This window comes from Tauraco erythrolophus, chromosome 20, assembly GCF_009769465.1.
Source record: "Tauraco erythrolophus isolate bTauEry1 chromosome 20, bTauEry1.pri, whole genome shotgun sequence".
In the NCBI taxonomy this organism is placed as follows: Eukaryota; Metazoa; Chordata; class Aves; order Musophagiformes; family Musophagidae; genus Tauraco; species Tauraco erythrolophus.
Window position 1 is genome coordinate 8,912,751 of NC_141484.1, and position 15,948 is coordinate 8,928,698.

The window sequence follows — 15,948 nt, forward strand, 5'->3', positions numbered from 1 at the left end:
TTTTTTTTTAACTGGAAGAGTTATTAGGACACAGAAAGTAGCATCCTGTGAAATGTGAATTTCAGAGAATTAATTCCATTGAAAAGAAGCGTATATCAGAGGGGGGGGGAAAGTTTCCAGATAATGAAAAGACCTAAGAAAAGTTTTCAAGTAAAGATTAATTTGTGTTACTCCCGCTTTACCCAATCTGTAGACACATCTGCAAATCCTTTGTACCTACAATGATGTGTAAACACGTTCTATGTATTGGGATTTAAAAAAAAATAACAACTATGCTTGTAGGCAATATATTCAATAGATAATTTTTAAGGACTTCAATATGGGGCTTACATTTTCAAAATTATTATTAAAACTCTGATCATACCTAGTTTCTTTCATTGGAAAGAGTGGATGACTTACACAACTCTTTTGCCATAACAAGTCGGGGGCGGGGGCTATTTTTTTAATCCAGTGTGCCACAAAACCCCAAGGTTTTCATATCCCACTGAGGAGCACGAGAACCATTGCTGCTCTTTGCAAAGTTACACAAAAACGTTTCTCTGCAGAGCACCTCTCATTTCTAAACTGACACGGAAGGTAGTGACTGAAAGCAGCAAACCACGTTTCAGTTTTATATCAAAGCTCCACGTTTGCAAGAACACAATTAACGAGCACGAGGACAAACGAGCCTACCCCGTTCTTTTTCCACGTATCACAAGTGACTGAAGGATCATTTTCTCAGCTGCACTAAGTTCAGCTGCAAAATGGATTCTGATGTGTAAAGCATGAACATTATTTTAATCAACACTTAATCAACATCAGCGCTACTTTCAATGATAAAAAGGTTTTGTCTTTCACAGAAAGATGCTGATCCCCCAGTATGCGCAGAGCACATCCACTACAGGTACCAAACCAGTCAACCAGTTCACGCTAGGACAGAAAGAACACCTCAACATATCTGATCTTCCCTTCGATTTAATACATGTATTGACCAGTGTACAGGATAGGCTGACGACATAAATTTGTGACTGAAGTTTACCTTCCAGAAAAAATTTTATATGGTTATCTGTACATCTGTATTTCTGCACAAGAGTAACACAAGCTTTTCTTGAATCTTTCAAGTCTAAAACCTTTAAACATAGTAAGCAGTGTCTGAACTATTCCTTTTCCATAGTTTTAGCCTCTTCTTTGCTACCAGGACAAAATACCATGTCCTATAAACACTACTGGCATTAAAATAGCATTAAGTTTTAAAAATAAGGATAAATTCTGGTTATTCTCTACTTAGGCAAAACGCATTGCCTCTCACAGTGTTTGAACCTTTTATTCCTTACTGTAACAAATCTTCTATATGGTTTAAAACAGGAGAGAGGAGAAGAGGGAGGAGAAGTGACAATTTAGAACCAAACAGAATGCTCATTTAAACTGCACAGTAAGCTGCTGCACCCATCTGGAGCACCCACTGCCTTTGCAGTTCAGCAGTTTTTCCATTTTGGATGCGAGACTGTTAATATTAACATCAAATCACGCTGTCTGTAGCCATGAAGGCATACATTTTCAGGCTTCTAAAGATGTCCAAAAAAAAAAAACCAAAAACCAAGTTAAAAGACCTGATCCACCAGCTTATTCAGCGCTCACACAAAGCTTTTGTTTTCTGGTGGTCTTTACCTAAAGCTTTGTAACAAGCATTTCAGGACACCCTGGTCTCCTGCATTTGCACTCCAGGCATACATGTGACATGTCCCATAATAACTTTGCCTGAAATAAGCGGGCCAGACCCACTCTGGTCTGTGGCAGAATTTGCCTGCACCGCTTGGCACGGAGAGGTCAGCGGTGCTGGGTGTCTTTGGGAAGAGCCATGAGGGAGTCAGGGCAGGGGTACCGGGAGCGGAGCGGCATGGGGCCAGCCAGGGATGGCAGTGCGTGGTGGGAAATTTGTTCAACTCACTTGGCAGCATCTACCAGAGCCACTTGGCCTCCCGGAAGAAACCTTTTGTGCTTCCTAGAAGGACAGAAACGAGTATTCCTCCAGCTCATCACAAGCATGTCCAATGAGTCCAAAATTGCATCTCATGTTATTATACATACACTACAAAACCAGCACTGAGCCTCTCTCCAGGCTTTTACACACCCAAAAAGCTGATTGACTCAGCAGCAGCAGTGAACAGGCATCAAGGTAGTGTCGAAGGTGGTTTCAGAGCAAGCAGAGACTTGGACAAGCAAAAATATGTCAAGTTTGACAGCAACCATCAGTACTTTGCTTCTCCAAGACTTTTATTTTGGAAGTCTAAACAATTTTACCTATGCTTATTTCTATAACAAAAAAGGAAATTTTAATATGAAAAAAATAAAAAGTACCAGTAATATCTGAAGAGCAGAGAATAAAACCTCCTTTGCCTTTTCAAAATACACCACCAGCTTTGGAAATGAACAGTTTATCCTAACTCTGGCAATTAAAAAAGTAGATGAAAAATGTCACAAAATGCAGAATAATTAATTTCAAATATCAAATTTGCATAATCAACATGTATGTGAAAACTATTTTGTTTCCACAATATAAATAAATGTCATCCACATGATACAAAACATGACTTAAAGCTAACAGATCGTTTTTTAAGTCCTGTTGACTTTACCATTCCACCTGGCCTTTAAAAAAAAATGTAGTATAACCTATGAATTAAGCAGGAGTCCCTCCAGCTCTCTGGACAGCCTGCCACGGGGCAGGCAGAGCTTTGGCAGGTCACCACCACCACCCGCCCGCCAGGTACCAAACCTGCTGCACGGGAAACACAGGCTCAGGCTCTCACCACCCGTCATCCTGGGCCTGGGAAGGCTGCACCACCTCCGGTGCACATCTAAGTGCCTGTTGTCCAAAGCTGAAATTGTTTGAAAAACCAACTCCTGCTTAGTTTTCCTTGCTTGGACAAATTGAAAGGATAATTAAAACAGTATCATTGTTGTTTTGTTTTTGTTTTTTTTTTTGAACAAAGTGTGTATTTCCATTTCATTTGGGAGATGGAGAGCGGAAGTGGGAAAATTACGAGATCTTGGCGTATTATTATTGTTAGTACTACTACTACTATTATTATTCCTGCCACTACTATTACAGAGATGTAAGCATTTACTTACTACTACGGCTATTGTTACTACAGAGATACAAGCATGTACAACATTGAAATGTGAAGCACTCAGCACTTTGCGAAGGATGAAGCCGTATGTGATTTGACCACAGCCACAAGGCTCAAAGAGCACGCCAGACCTAGTCTGATCTACCACAAACACTAAACCAGTTCAGCCAGGAAAAGGGGACGGGCTGCTCCCCTCATTGGCACTCAACGTCTCTCACCAAGCCAGCTCAGCTCTGCCCATCGAACGCTGAAGTACTCCAGGGTCCTGATGAGCTGGGAAAAAAGGTTGGAAAGGAAAACCGCACGGCAAAGTGAGAAACAAGAGCTTTCTCTGATTTGCTTATTTTTTAAACTAAGAAATGATTTTTCCATGGAATTAAAAAAGTGTACAATAGAATTAAAACCACTGACTGGCACAATGACGGAGCAGTCGGTATTTGTCTGGCCCTGAGATTTTCTTAAGGAATATTAATTAATTGGAAACATATTTCAGAGAGCAAGGCAGGCTGCTTTTTTAAAAGGCATTACATTATCCGTACGGTATCTGTATAAATCGCATCTGATACTTTAAAATAGGTGCACACACACAATATATATATATCAAACCATCACTAATGTAAGTCATAGAATACACAACGCTTTTGGCTTTAATGTAAATCAACAAAGCTGTTTCATCGCAAAGGTGTGGCCAGAGAAACCCAATTTCAGTGTTAGAAACAACGTTTCCCTCTACATTTGTGAACCGTAGATGAGAGAAAAGAACAAAGAAAAATAAAAATATCAGACTGTACTTCAGCATAAAAATATTTCTGCATATTCATATTACTGGTTTTTGTCTAATCAACACAGCAAAGTGGTTTTTATTTGGTACATCAAAATCTCTTTAAGACTCGTTAAATGGAACCTCTTGCAAGAATACTATGTATACAAACCACCGTAGCTGGAAAATAACCGTTTAATTACACCACTGACAGGAAACAAAGCAAAAAGATTGAACGACATCATACAAATGGGCTCGATTCCCAAATTCCAGCTTCATATCAGGCTAGAATGCAGCCTTCAAATTTAGACTTCACATACAGCAATAGTGTTTAGAGACTATATGTTACAAAGACAGTATGACTGCATTCTTTGTGAAAACTCAACACCTATTTATTCATCTTCAGCGATGTTTAACGAGCAATTTTCATTTGATATGCACCGTGAGAAACACCTACCGTTCCAAGTGCCTACATCAGATTTCCTAATTATTAACTGTCACACGATATTCATTCCAAAACCACCTTTATAAACCATTTAGACATTCTCCTTCCTACAAGGGATGTATTTTGAGATGACGGCTATCCCTTGCAGAACACAGGATGCACAAAGACATCGTATTTTAGCAAACTGCAGGCTAAAAAAAGGCAAAGCAGACAGCAACCTTGTGCGTACGGCACGGCAGTGCCTGTGGTCAGCAGGGGCTGCCTGCACCGCTGGTGCTCTGTGCCTATACATTTAATCAGCCCCAAGGGCCACCCTGCCAATCTATAGAGAGACCCTGCCAGCCCCCGGAGGAGCAGCCTGTCTGCCCTTTCACCTGAAAGTAATACACTGTCACGGCTAATGTCGTGTGGGCAGCTGTTTGAAACTAGGGCTGAAAATGCAGTCTTTCTGGCTAAATTCGCTTTAATGCTACAAATATTATTTAAAATGTATGGGGGGAAAGGATTTAATACCGTGATTTTCATAACTAGCATATGATTAAAGAGCTAAAGCAAAAACATTTAAGCAGAAAGCTTCTTGCAAAAACACAATTAAAGGCGTAAAATAAAGGCCTTGAGATTGCTTGCTCTTAAGATGTTTGTGATGGGTATCTGCTTATTCTCATTCTGAGAGCTGTACATATGCTAAACAATGAGCTTGCTTGTAATAATTATCAGTACTTAATGGTATCTAAACTTCTTAATCCAATTTTACCCAAACAAATCCAATAATTACTCCATATACTTTTTGATGATTACAATCTCGGGAATCCCAACTGCATAAAAAAGTGTTAGGAGCAATTGTAGGTGGATTTTATTAAAATAATGAATAGGATCAGTCTAACAGATTTCAATTACAACAATAGCTTTTAAGTACATTTCTGCGACATAAGGAAAGAACATGCATAAATGAAAGAAACTGGTTAAGCCACATAATACTGATTTATAGCAGCTTTTTCCTTTCATTCACCTCATTAACATTTCTCCATATTTCAGAATCCCCCACTCTCTATAAAACTTGCTTTTCTAAAGCCTTCAAGGACCAGACATTCCAGAAGAGAAACAGTTAAACCCAGAAACGCATTCTTGGCTGCTACTGTGACAGGATTTATTTACAGCTTCTATTAAACACAGCAGCTCCATTACAAAGTGCTGGATGTGAGAAGAATTTTTGATTATACAATGCCAATGCCTCACTGCGTTAAACATATCATGCCAGTGTATTATTTTTTTCCTTCAGCAATTCGTTCAGGTCATTGTTTGATGGGTTTATGAATTCATTACAGGAAACAGATGGATCCCATAATTCAGAGCTATTCTCCCAGCCAATCATATGGGCAATTTTTTTTTTCTCTCATCTTGCTCCCCCCTCCAAATCAACCTTAATGAAGCCACTTCCTCCATGTCCAATTCCTCGCACATACACACCGTAGCAACGACTGGTGCTTATTAAAGCAACCTCTGAACACTAAACGCTTTCAAAATAAAGCTGAGCAGGAGCTCGGACACAGACATCCCCTTGGAAGCCAGAGAGAAAACCAGGAACTTACCCAAGTCGGGTGAAGGAAACTAAAAAATACAGGATTGTAGCAGGCAAAAATAGATGTCCTGATTAGTAAGAAATCCATTTTTATACACTGGAGAAAGGCTTTCTTTAGGCAAAAATTGTTGCCCCCCCCATCTACTATCAAAGGATGAATTTTTATTTAGCAAATTACCTCCTTTGTCTACTAAGCACTGGTATTTTTTATCCGCAGTGACATCTACTGGCAGAAGTAAAGGTACTTCAGTAAACTATCGCATAAAAACCTACTTCCTAATGTTTCTATACAAAAGTGAGTAATTTTCTGCCTGGATCTTCCCTTCCCCCAAGCACACAAACTCCTTCTGAAAAAAAAACTGCAGAAAAGTTACAGTCTACAGCCAAGAGAAACCCCCAAATTAGTTTCCAATAGGATTCATAATGGCTTTAAAAACATAACCAGAAGCTGCAGGCTGACATCAAAGCCCACATTCAGGGTTAAAAGTAAAAAAATATGCATTATTATGGCCTTAGATCTTTAACACCATTTATTTAAAGAAATACTTCAATTTTGTACCAATTCCTGAACATATAATTTATTTAATACTAAGAACAAATAAAGTCTTTTCCTGGTTTAACTTTATTTCCCTCCGCCATTTGACCTCCTAACTGACCACAGAGCATCTTCTCCTGCTTCCTCTTCCAGATGTTTCCACCTCCTTCAGTGTTTCCTGCCTCCTTCCTTAACTCTTTCAACATCCCACTTCTGAAACCTCTCACCATAACCTACCCTTCCCAACAGTCTCTACAGACTCCTCTCACTTCTACCAATGTGGACCTTCTATATAGAACTTGAATTTTTTGTCAGAAAATTTGAAGTCAGGCTAGGAATTAACAGGAAGCTGCAAAGTTCACGGAAAACCTCTAAGTTAACTCAATTTTGTATAATTTAGTGGTGGGAGAAGACCAAGGAAGTTCCCCAAAAGATGTACTATCTAATCCCTCATCCCTGCTCCAGTCTTCTCTCTGCTTTAGGAGGAGTGATGATATATAGCGTGGTCATATAGCCAGTCTCAGCCTCACACCTCCAGAAATCAGCTTTAGTTCTTAATAATTGCTGTTGCTTATATATTACCTGAAAAGCAACTGATTAATATCAGTATTTTGATGCGTTGTTATACACTGCATAATTAATTAGAACAGCCAAAGCTTACGACTCCAGAAAAGAAAAAGAAATCAAAGCTCTGAATACACATCCACCCATTTAGAGCTCCACCAGCTTAGACCCAGACATTTGAAAAGTCTTTTTACAACAACAGGTTTTAAAAATTGATTCTGCGAAAGCCAGATATTTTGTTCAGGACATACCCACAGGTGAGAGCCTTCCTGCTTGCTTTGGAGTAGTTTTAAAGTCATGTTTGCCAATACGTTCATTGGCTGATGGAGCTCTCCAACCCTAAATAAACAGTTCTGGTTTCACGTAAGAAGGGATCTATGCTAGGATGAATTCAAATCCCACTCTGCAGCTCCCAGTCTGATCTGCTCATCTGAACACATTTCGCAGGCTTCATCAAGATACGAGCATAATTTATTCTAAAGCTGTATTCAGACATACGATCATTGCATGGAGTTAGCAGATAACTACCCACCATAAATTGATATATATTAAACGCTGAAATCTATTTGTTATCTATTCAGTGGATTGCAGTTCAGTCAAAAATTAATTCCTAATTTTGATGCTGCGAAACCTCCTTTGAAAATATGTCACCCAGAAATATTTTACAACCATCTGTGGGAAACCAGTATTTTATGAGGAAATCATGATAACTTACAGGGCCCCCAGTGACAAGCCAGTCGCAAATCATCTTCCCAAGAGTGAGACTTCCATATTGCCTCTTAGAAATTAAAGGTTTTATTTTAATCTTCATTCCTGGATCTGCCAGAACTATATAAATATTAAAGTAGGCTGGAAAGTGTATTCCATTTGGTTGCATTTCACCATTTTTGAAGTACTAAACATTCTTTTTTCTAAGCAGACATTGGTGTTAACAGTACTGTGGCTTGTCCAAAGCTCCCCACTGGTTGACTGGCCAGCTGGCAGACTAAACAGAACTGATAACCATTAAATTGACATTAAAGACTTTCCTTAAGACCTCAGCAGACAGGTGGGAAAGGCAAGTAATGACACTAAGGTGTTGTCTTGCACCCAGCTGCACATCTCAAGGAACCTCTGTGGACCTCCGACTAAATTTGGACAGAATCACCCAGGAATTTCTAAAGTTAAATGGAGAGACCGAGAGAGGAATACAAATCATAAGCCTAATTTCCTTAGAAAAATATGCCAAAAACGTACCCAGAAAATTTATTTACTAGAGCACTTTTCCATAGTTTCATATAGTGTCTCTAAAACCAAGTTCGCACTATTTTTGTGGAAGTTAATATTGACAAATTCTGTATCAACAAAGAAAAGAGAGTAGAAATCTTTTAGGGAAAATTAACAAGAAAAATTAATCAAATTATAGCTTCCTAAATCATGGAATAATGGAGGAATTTAAATAGATTTTAATTACACTTAATACATTTTAAACAGATACCACGTCAGTTACTGATGGAATTAACACCCACTATCCCGACAAGGTAAGGGCCCCCCATCTTTCTGCATGCATCAGGAGGCCACGCAAACCAAACTTCTCCAAATCACTCGCACAAAAGTTTGTAACTGGCTTTCTGTTAGTCCTTGTGCCTTCTCAGGTAATTCCACAATTCTTCCCACGTACTACCCTACCCACGGTCACACTGTTTACTCTCTTACCCTTCTTCTTCTCTGGTCCCTGCGTCGTAGGGACCTGACAGCACATGTTTCAAGCTTGTCTTAATAAACCCACCGTTACCCCAACGTGTCTTCATAACTCTGCTCCTCTCCACAGCATCTCCCAAGCTAATCTGTCTCTGAATGGAGCTGTAAGAACTTCTGAGGTTTCTAAGGGTATTTCCTTAGCTAGAACTTGGTGTCTTAACACATCCACTTTATCAGAAACGTTTGAGACAGCCAAGCCTTCCTTGAATCCGTCCCTTGTTAGTTCTTATGATCTTTTTCTCATCTTCTGTTTTTCTTCCTAATCCATTTAATTACAGGTGTTACCTTCTTAACTGTTGGCTTTACGCAAAGGTCTGAAACAGAGAAACATTCAGGATTTCATCCATCACCCACCTCTCTTTATTTCATTTCTAAAGCAGTAGATCCACAAATCCAGCTGACCCCTAACTCCTACCCTGACACTCGTTTGTTCTTCCCTCCACTCAGACCCAGTCATCTGCTTCAGTTCAAACAAATTCTATCAGTTTTCTCACTTTTTCCATCAGTGTCCCACTATCCAAAACTCCTTCTATACATCTTAACTTTGTAAGATTTTCATGTCAGAAACCATTACCTGATATTGTCATAAGCGAATTGGAGAAATGTGAACTAAATTTAAAAATTGGTTGAAATATTCTCTGGGAGAATCAATGGTTTGCTGTCAAAACAGAAGTATGTTTCAAATAGATTCCACGGGGACTTGATCCGAGCTTAGGTGGTTCAATATTTTCATTAACAACTGGATGATGGACTACAGAATATCCTTATTAAATCTGCAAATGACACCAAGCTAGGGAGAAAGAAAATGGGATGATCAGATTGCTGCATTATAGGATCAGAACTCAGCAATGATAAACTGGAGAAGCAGCGTGAAAAAAGCAACTGCAATTTGATAAGGGAAGTCATGTTATTAGGCAGGAAGAATTAAATGCAGAACGGTCATCAACTCACCTCATAGCAGTTCTGCAGAAAAAAAAAAAAATACAATGTCTTAGCAGATCAGAAACCAAGGAGAAGTAAAAAGATCGCACTGTTGTAAGAAGACAAGTGTTGTAATGGAATAAATAACCAGCTATGGGGCTCAGAAGTAACCCTTCTCCTTCAGTCTGGCATCTTAAAGCCTTCACTAAAGGACTGCCCATACCCATGGTTGACCATCTCTCTTTGAGAAAGAGCTGGACCACCTGGAAAGAGTACAAAGAAAAAGGAAATCTGGAAACATGAACTACCACAGCAGACAGAAGGCAAAGATGTAGTTCAGTCTACAAAACACGGGGTAAACAAAGCTAAAAAAGAAAAAAATACAAGAGGAGGAGGAAATAATTTGCTCCATCCCACAGTAAGACAAGACTTGCTGGGTTTAAATAGCAGCCACGGAGATTAAGATTTACATTTCTAACAATAAAGATGACTAAGGATTATTTGCAGACATGATACAGGTTTGGTGATTTGGTCTCAGGGCAAGAGGATGGAATAGATGACCTCTCAAGAGCCTTTCTAGCATTATTTTCTACAATCCTACATGCAAAACAGAGCTCAAAATCCATCTTACTCAGTTCTCCCGCTTCCCTCAGCCATGACAAAGAAATAATTTTTCTCTCAGGTTGATAGTCACAGCACTCTCTACAGCTTCTGCTATTTTTTAAATAGGTTTAAGATGTGGCCTTTCTTCACCAGCCCCTCTTGTCCAGACGCTCCATTTTGTTCTTGATTAACTTTAATTTGAAATTGTATGAATACTGAGGGACATTTTACCCCTCCACCACGAATGGGTTTGCGTTCTCTTTGTAAGCCCATCACAGCCCTGCTGCAGAACGTCTGTGCAGCAAACAGTCCTCGCCCAACTCTACTGATACAACAATATCTATATTCACAAATTTTACTTTTCTCTTAAGAATGGAGAAGCTCCTAATAAAAACATACATCCTTGCACACTTCAGAGCTCAGATAATAGATTTTATTTCCCTTTCCTGAACTGCATCGACATTTTTCTCTTTCAGATCTGTCAGCAGAGAGGGTGCCAAGTAGTTCTTTTGAGAAAGACACAAAACCTGTTTTGTGGGATTCAACATTTATTTTTAAAAGTTTTCTTCAATCCCATTTTACATTATCCAGGTTGGTTTCATGTGCAGTAGTCTGTGAAGAATATTTATACTTTTAACAGCTTCTAATATTTTCCTCACTGCTTTCTTCCATGTTAGCACTGATTATAATTTTAAATTCACAATTAATTAGCCGTGCCATTAAAAATGGTACAGCTAATTAGGTTGATAGGTTGTCATCAACAATAGATTGATAATCCAAAGCAAATATGATGCTCTTTCACTGCAAGTCAAACTCTCTCAAGTTTATTGAAGGCTCTGAGTGCACACACGTGGTTCACCACGGCTTGATTGATGACTAGAAATTGGACCATATACATTGGACCTCAAACTTAAAAGTCCAAGCCACAAACGGAGATTCTGGGTAATGGAACAGTTAAATTACCATAGCAGCATTCCTTCAGGACGTGAACTGATAACAGATGGTAACTTTCAAGACTTAACAATTCGTCTGTTTTCTTTCAAGTGATAGCTCTCCAATTTACAGGCGAGGTGAAGCCGCGTTTGTGAATTCATGTAATTCAAGTACCAGTATTCATCATGTGCATCACTCTGCACGCAGACTTGTCCAAATATGCACCCATTGGAAAGCAACAACAAACAAATAAATAAATAAATACATCTTGCTAGAAGCTGGTCTCCAGACTACATTTGTCCTGACATCTCTGACATTTCAGCACAGGCCTATTTCATTTAACATGTCGTCACGGATCTAACTTTGAATTCAGACTCCTGTGAACTCAATCCCACCTCCAGAGCAGGACAATCCGCTAACATTAGAAAGCCAACTTGCCTATTAAAAAAGCAAAATAATGAAGCTCTTAAGAAGTTTTTAATCACTCGTATTAATAACATTAAGGAACAACTGCATTAAGAACTGTCTGAAAAGGACAAAAGGGAGAGAATAGTCATTGCTGAGATGAATTAGCTTGTGCAAGAAACTACTACTCTACAACCAAGCGAGAGGGCAGCTCTGAATGAAGCGAGGGATTGCTCAGCTAGCGTTTAGAAACCTCTGCGGAGTTTCTTCAGGTTTCTGATACAAGACTTTCCTATGAAGTGAGTTCAGCCCTCTTCACAGCTAGAGAATTCCCATCGTGTATTCCTTCCCAGAATATTTAGAAACATCTAAATCCCACCAACTAATTTTGAAAAGGCCTGGCAGGGAAACACATGGTCTGTTCTAGCCCACCAAAAGGATACGAGAGCCTCACAAACACACAGTCTCAACCATTGGGTAACACAGTACAGGATTACACCATTTTACAGATGAGGACCGAGTCACAGGCATGACTTCTTGGAAGGCTCCATCCTTCTCCTCTGCTCTCATCCTCCAAACCCTTCTTAAGAGTTGCTCCAGGCAATACAACTCTATCAGTTGTATTGTATCTATACAATAAAAGAGTCAGAGAAGACAGGAAACATCTTAAATTCCACAATGCTAACACTATCATCACTGTAAGTACCAATGGGAAAATCCAAGCACATAGTAACAGATTAAATAACTTCATACAGAGACGCATAAGAAGTCTGGGCAGTATCAGGAATTGAACCCTTTAATTTTAAACTGACTGCGTGCATTTAATCTCATTAGACAATGTTTTACATGCAATTTTCATATTTAAATAATTTTTTTTTTTTTACAACAAATTTACAAACAGTGCTAAGTCAACACACTGGCAACCTTCTTTTTTCTTAATTCAACAGGTCACTTCCAGGCACAGACTGAACAGTAAATACTCTCTACAGTAGAAATCCACTCATTGTCGAACCATTCACACAAACAGATAAACATGAAAATTTACAATAATTTGTATGTTCATAAGTAATTGACAATTAGGATAATCTCAGTGTTGATCGGTTTACAATATACAAGAGCCTAAAAATTCATTTGCACCTTTAACAGTGATGCATCTACAGGTTACAGTTCACATGAAGTGAGACTTGTTTAAAATACAGAAAGCAGGGCAATCCGATGGATCACCATCTTACAGATTAATGCATGGGTTTTTTATTTAAGTAAGCAGAGGCAAAAATCCCACTGTAAACAAACTTGTGCCTTAGGAAGTGATTAATGCCTATACTGTGTCAAACAACTGCTGTTAGCATCAGCCCTCTTGCAACAGGATCTGTTGAGAGCCCGGAGGACCCACCTCATCCCATACGGCTGCTGAGGTTTGAAGAGATGCTGAAGGCAGCTCTTCAGTTGGGGCTTGAAGAGAGTGAATCAGAGCGTAAATGCTTCCAGTTTCAAATCTGTAAGTGGCTGGGTACTGTAAAGAGAGAACTCACATACCCATTTCTATCTTGGATTGCTTCTACAGAAACCTATGGTACGTAGTGCGCAGATCATATCACACCTAGAACGTATGTGCTGCACCCGTGGTCTGTGCATGCCACAGAGATGTTCCCAGACTTTCAGGGTGTCCCAGAGTACGGCCAGTGCCAGCATCCCACCCAGGACAACTGGAAATACTAAGCATTCATGCAATGTCAGGTACAACCTCTTTTACCACTTTGAAACTTGAGCAGGGAAGAAGGTAAGGACTTGGGCTATTTTTCTAGAATGTCTGGAATTTGCCAATGTGTATTTATGGATCAATATCAACATGTGGGCAGTGAGATCAATGTGTCGAGGACACATCAGACCTGCTGGATGCCTAAGATCAATACCCTCGGGATGCCTATGGCCTGTGAAGCATGGATACACAACAATTTGTATCAATCCATGCTGGGTCTAACACAGCCTGGACATGTCAGATTCACTATACATAACACACACATTTTCATTCTAGAAACCAGAAATACAGCTTCTCCAATTATTTCATTTACGTTTTGGGGGGCGGATGCAGGGGGAACAGGTTGCATTGCTATTTAACTCCTTTTAGACATTTCTGTGAAAGCACGGTGTCGACTGCTTGCAGATTACAAGTTTGCTGGTGAAATATTAACTGTAATTTTTACTGACACTGTCTGTGCTGTTGAAATCACGGGACTCCGCATACATGTCACATTGACTAGAGGCCTGTGTAAACACAAAGCCCTGGCTCTACTGTCATGTACATTTATGGTACCAAATGAATATTTTATGTGCAATACTAAAATAGCAACAATTTTGTGGGCGACCAGTAAAAGGCCTCTGGAATTTTGGCATAACTCTTCTAGCTCACATTCTATCTCAAGAGAAGGCTTAAGAGTATGTTTATACTACAGTCCTAAAGATAGTGTAGAGATATCTGAGCTATCATTTTAAATCAGTCAGCATGAATAAATGAAGTAGTGCCAATGGAGTTCAGCATGGACCAGCTTCCCCTCCTCCCCAGCAGTGTGGATATATTCCAAGTCTCAGGTAGCATCACCCAGAACTGTGTGTGTAGCCAACTCAATGAAAGGTAAACCTGAAATATTTTGGCCTTGAATTTGAAAGCCCGAATCCTTAATAGACTAACTGAATATGTGTTCATTTTTATTTAACAAAATTATTTTGAGAATCAATGCTTTGAGCAAGTAGGTTCTTAAAAACATACACAAACCATACAGACATTGTTACCACTTTAAGAGACTGTACCTACAAAATTTCACATATTTTATATCTAGCAAAATGTTTGAGGTTTCAAATCCTATTTTGGATGCAATTCCTAGCACTGGAAAGAGAAGCAGTCCTATGGAAATGTCACTCTCTTGCCTTCAGAAATCAGCAGCTGAGAAAAATTTGGAGCCCAAAATAAGAATGTTCTCTTATTCAGATAAAGTCAATTTAATTGAAAGTCATGCTCCAGAGAAAAAAACAAACAATTGCTTAAGTCTGCATACTGATCTAGAAAGGGAAAAAAGAAAATATACTGAACTTTAAAATTTTATTTCAGTTCTTTTGATACTCCCTCTTTAAACATGACATTTAATATTCCAGACAGTGTTTTGCTGAACGAGTTTCCCAAAAATGGCCTCTTCACTGGAAGTTTTTTGTTTTTAACTAAGATTTCTCTACCTGGAGAATCTGAAGCAAACTCTTCATTTCAGATTCAACACAAAATCTGAAGCAAACTCTTCATTAATTCAGTTTAAGCTGAACAGATTTTTTTTTTCATGACTCCAGTGCCATTGTGCATTAATGCCACATACGATAAACAGGATTTAAATTATTCAGAAACATGAACAAAGCAGTTCTAGCAGATTTCAGACCTCCTCCTTTTCAGATTCTTCAGGAAAATTTCCTAAATAAAAGCCAACTAAAATCTGACTGGGATTCTGCAATCGTTTCACTGCAGCTAAGATGAAGCCAAGAGAAAAATCTCAGTTTGATTCGCTGAACACAGTCTGACAGAAGACGCCTTTTGTGCGATGGGTACAGTTCCAGCAGGTCTATTAAGGACCGAGCGTTCCATGGGAAGCTTTTCACTACTCCTGCAACACAACCTCGCCATCGCTGAAGATTTAAGTAACCAAGTTCACTAAAAAGACCACGACCAGAAAAAAAAGCAGAGAGGACCCATCTGTCCGTGTTTGCAGCCCGGTCGCTGCACGAAGCCGGGCTGGTGTATTTGTTGGTTTGGATGACAGCTCTGGTTGATCGAGCTGTCACCATAGCAACTTTCACTAAGAACTCACAATGCACCCAAACGAACTCTGAGCTAAATTAACTTATTGCATGTCACCAGTGAGAAATGACTGTTCAGAGGTAATTTTCTGTACTAATATGTAATAGAGTTAACTCTCTAAATTGAATTAAATTAATTAAATGCCACTCCCAGTAAATCAGATTCTATTACATGAATGTTAAAAGAAATTAAAGATGTTTTAATAAAGATTACTAATAATAACTTAATATTATTACTTCATTTTAATTCAAAAATCCTGCTCAGTTTATTTTAGACACATGTCTTCCCCTTACTAGGAAGGAATACCTAATTACCCCACATACGTTAGACACGTTTATTTCATACAGATGTGCTTAGGCTTATCCAAAAGAAATCACACCAGCATTTTAGGGACTGATCACCTGTGAAATACAGCTTGGTTTAATGTGTGACACCCTAAGATTCACACACACACTGCCATCCCAATCCCTTACGCTTTCGGTAAATTCTCAAACCTTCAATGATTGTGTCCAGTTTCC

General features: G+C 39.1%; 1 protein-coding gene across 4 annotated transcripts in view; it reads right to left on the minus strand.

Moving 5' to 3' along the window:
- The window catches only part of TNRC6C (trinucleotide repeat containing adaptor 6C), a 108,223-nt gene that overhangs the window by 58,052 nt on the left and 34,223 nt on the right, over window positions 1-15,948 (minus strand). The gene's annotated exons all lie outside the window — the stretch shown is intronic.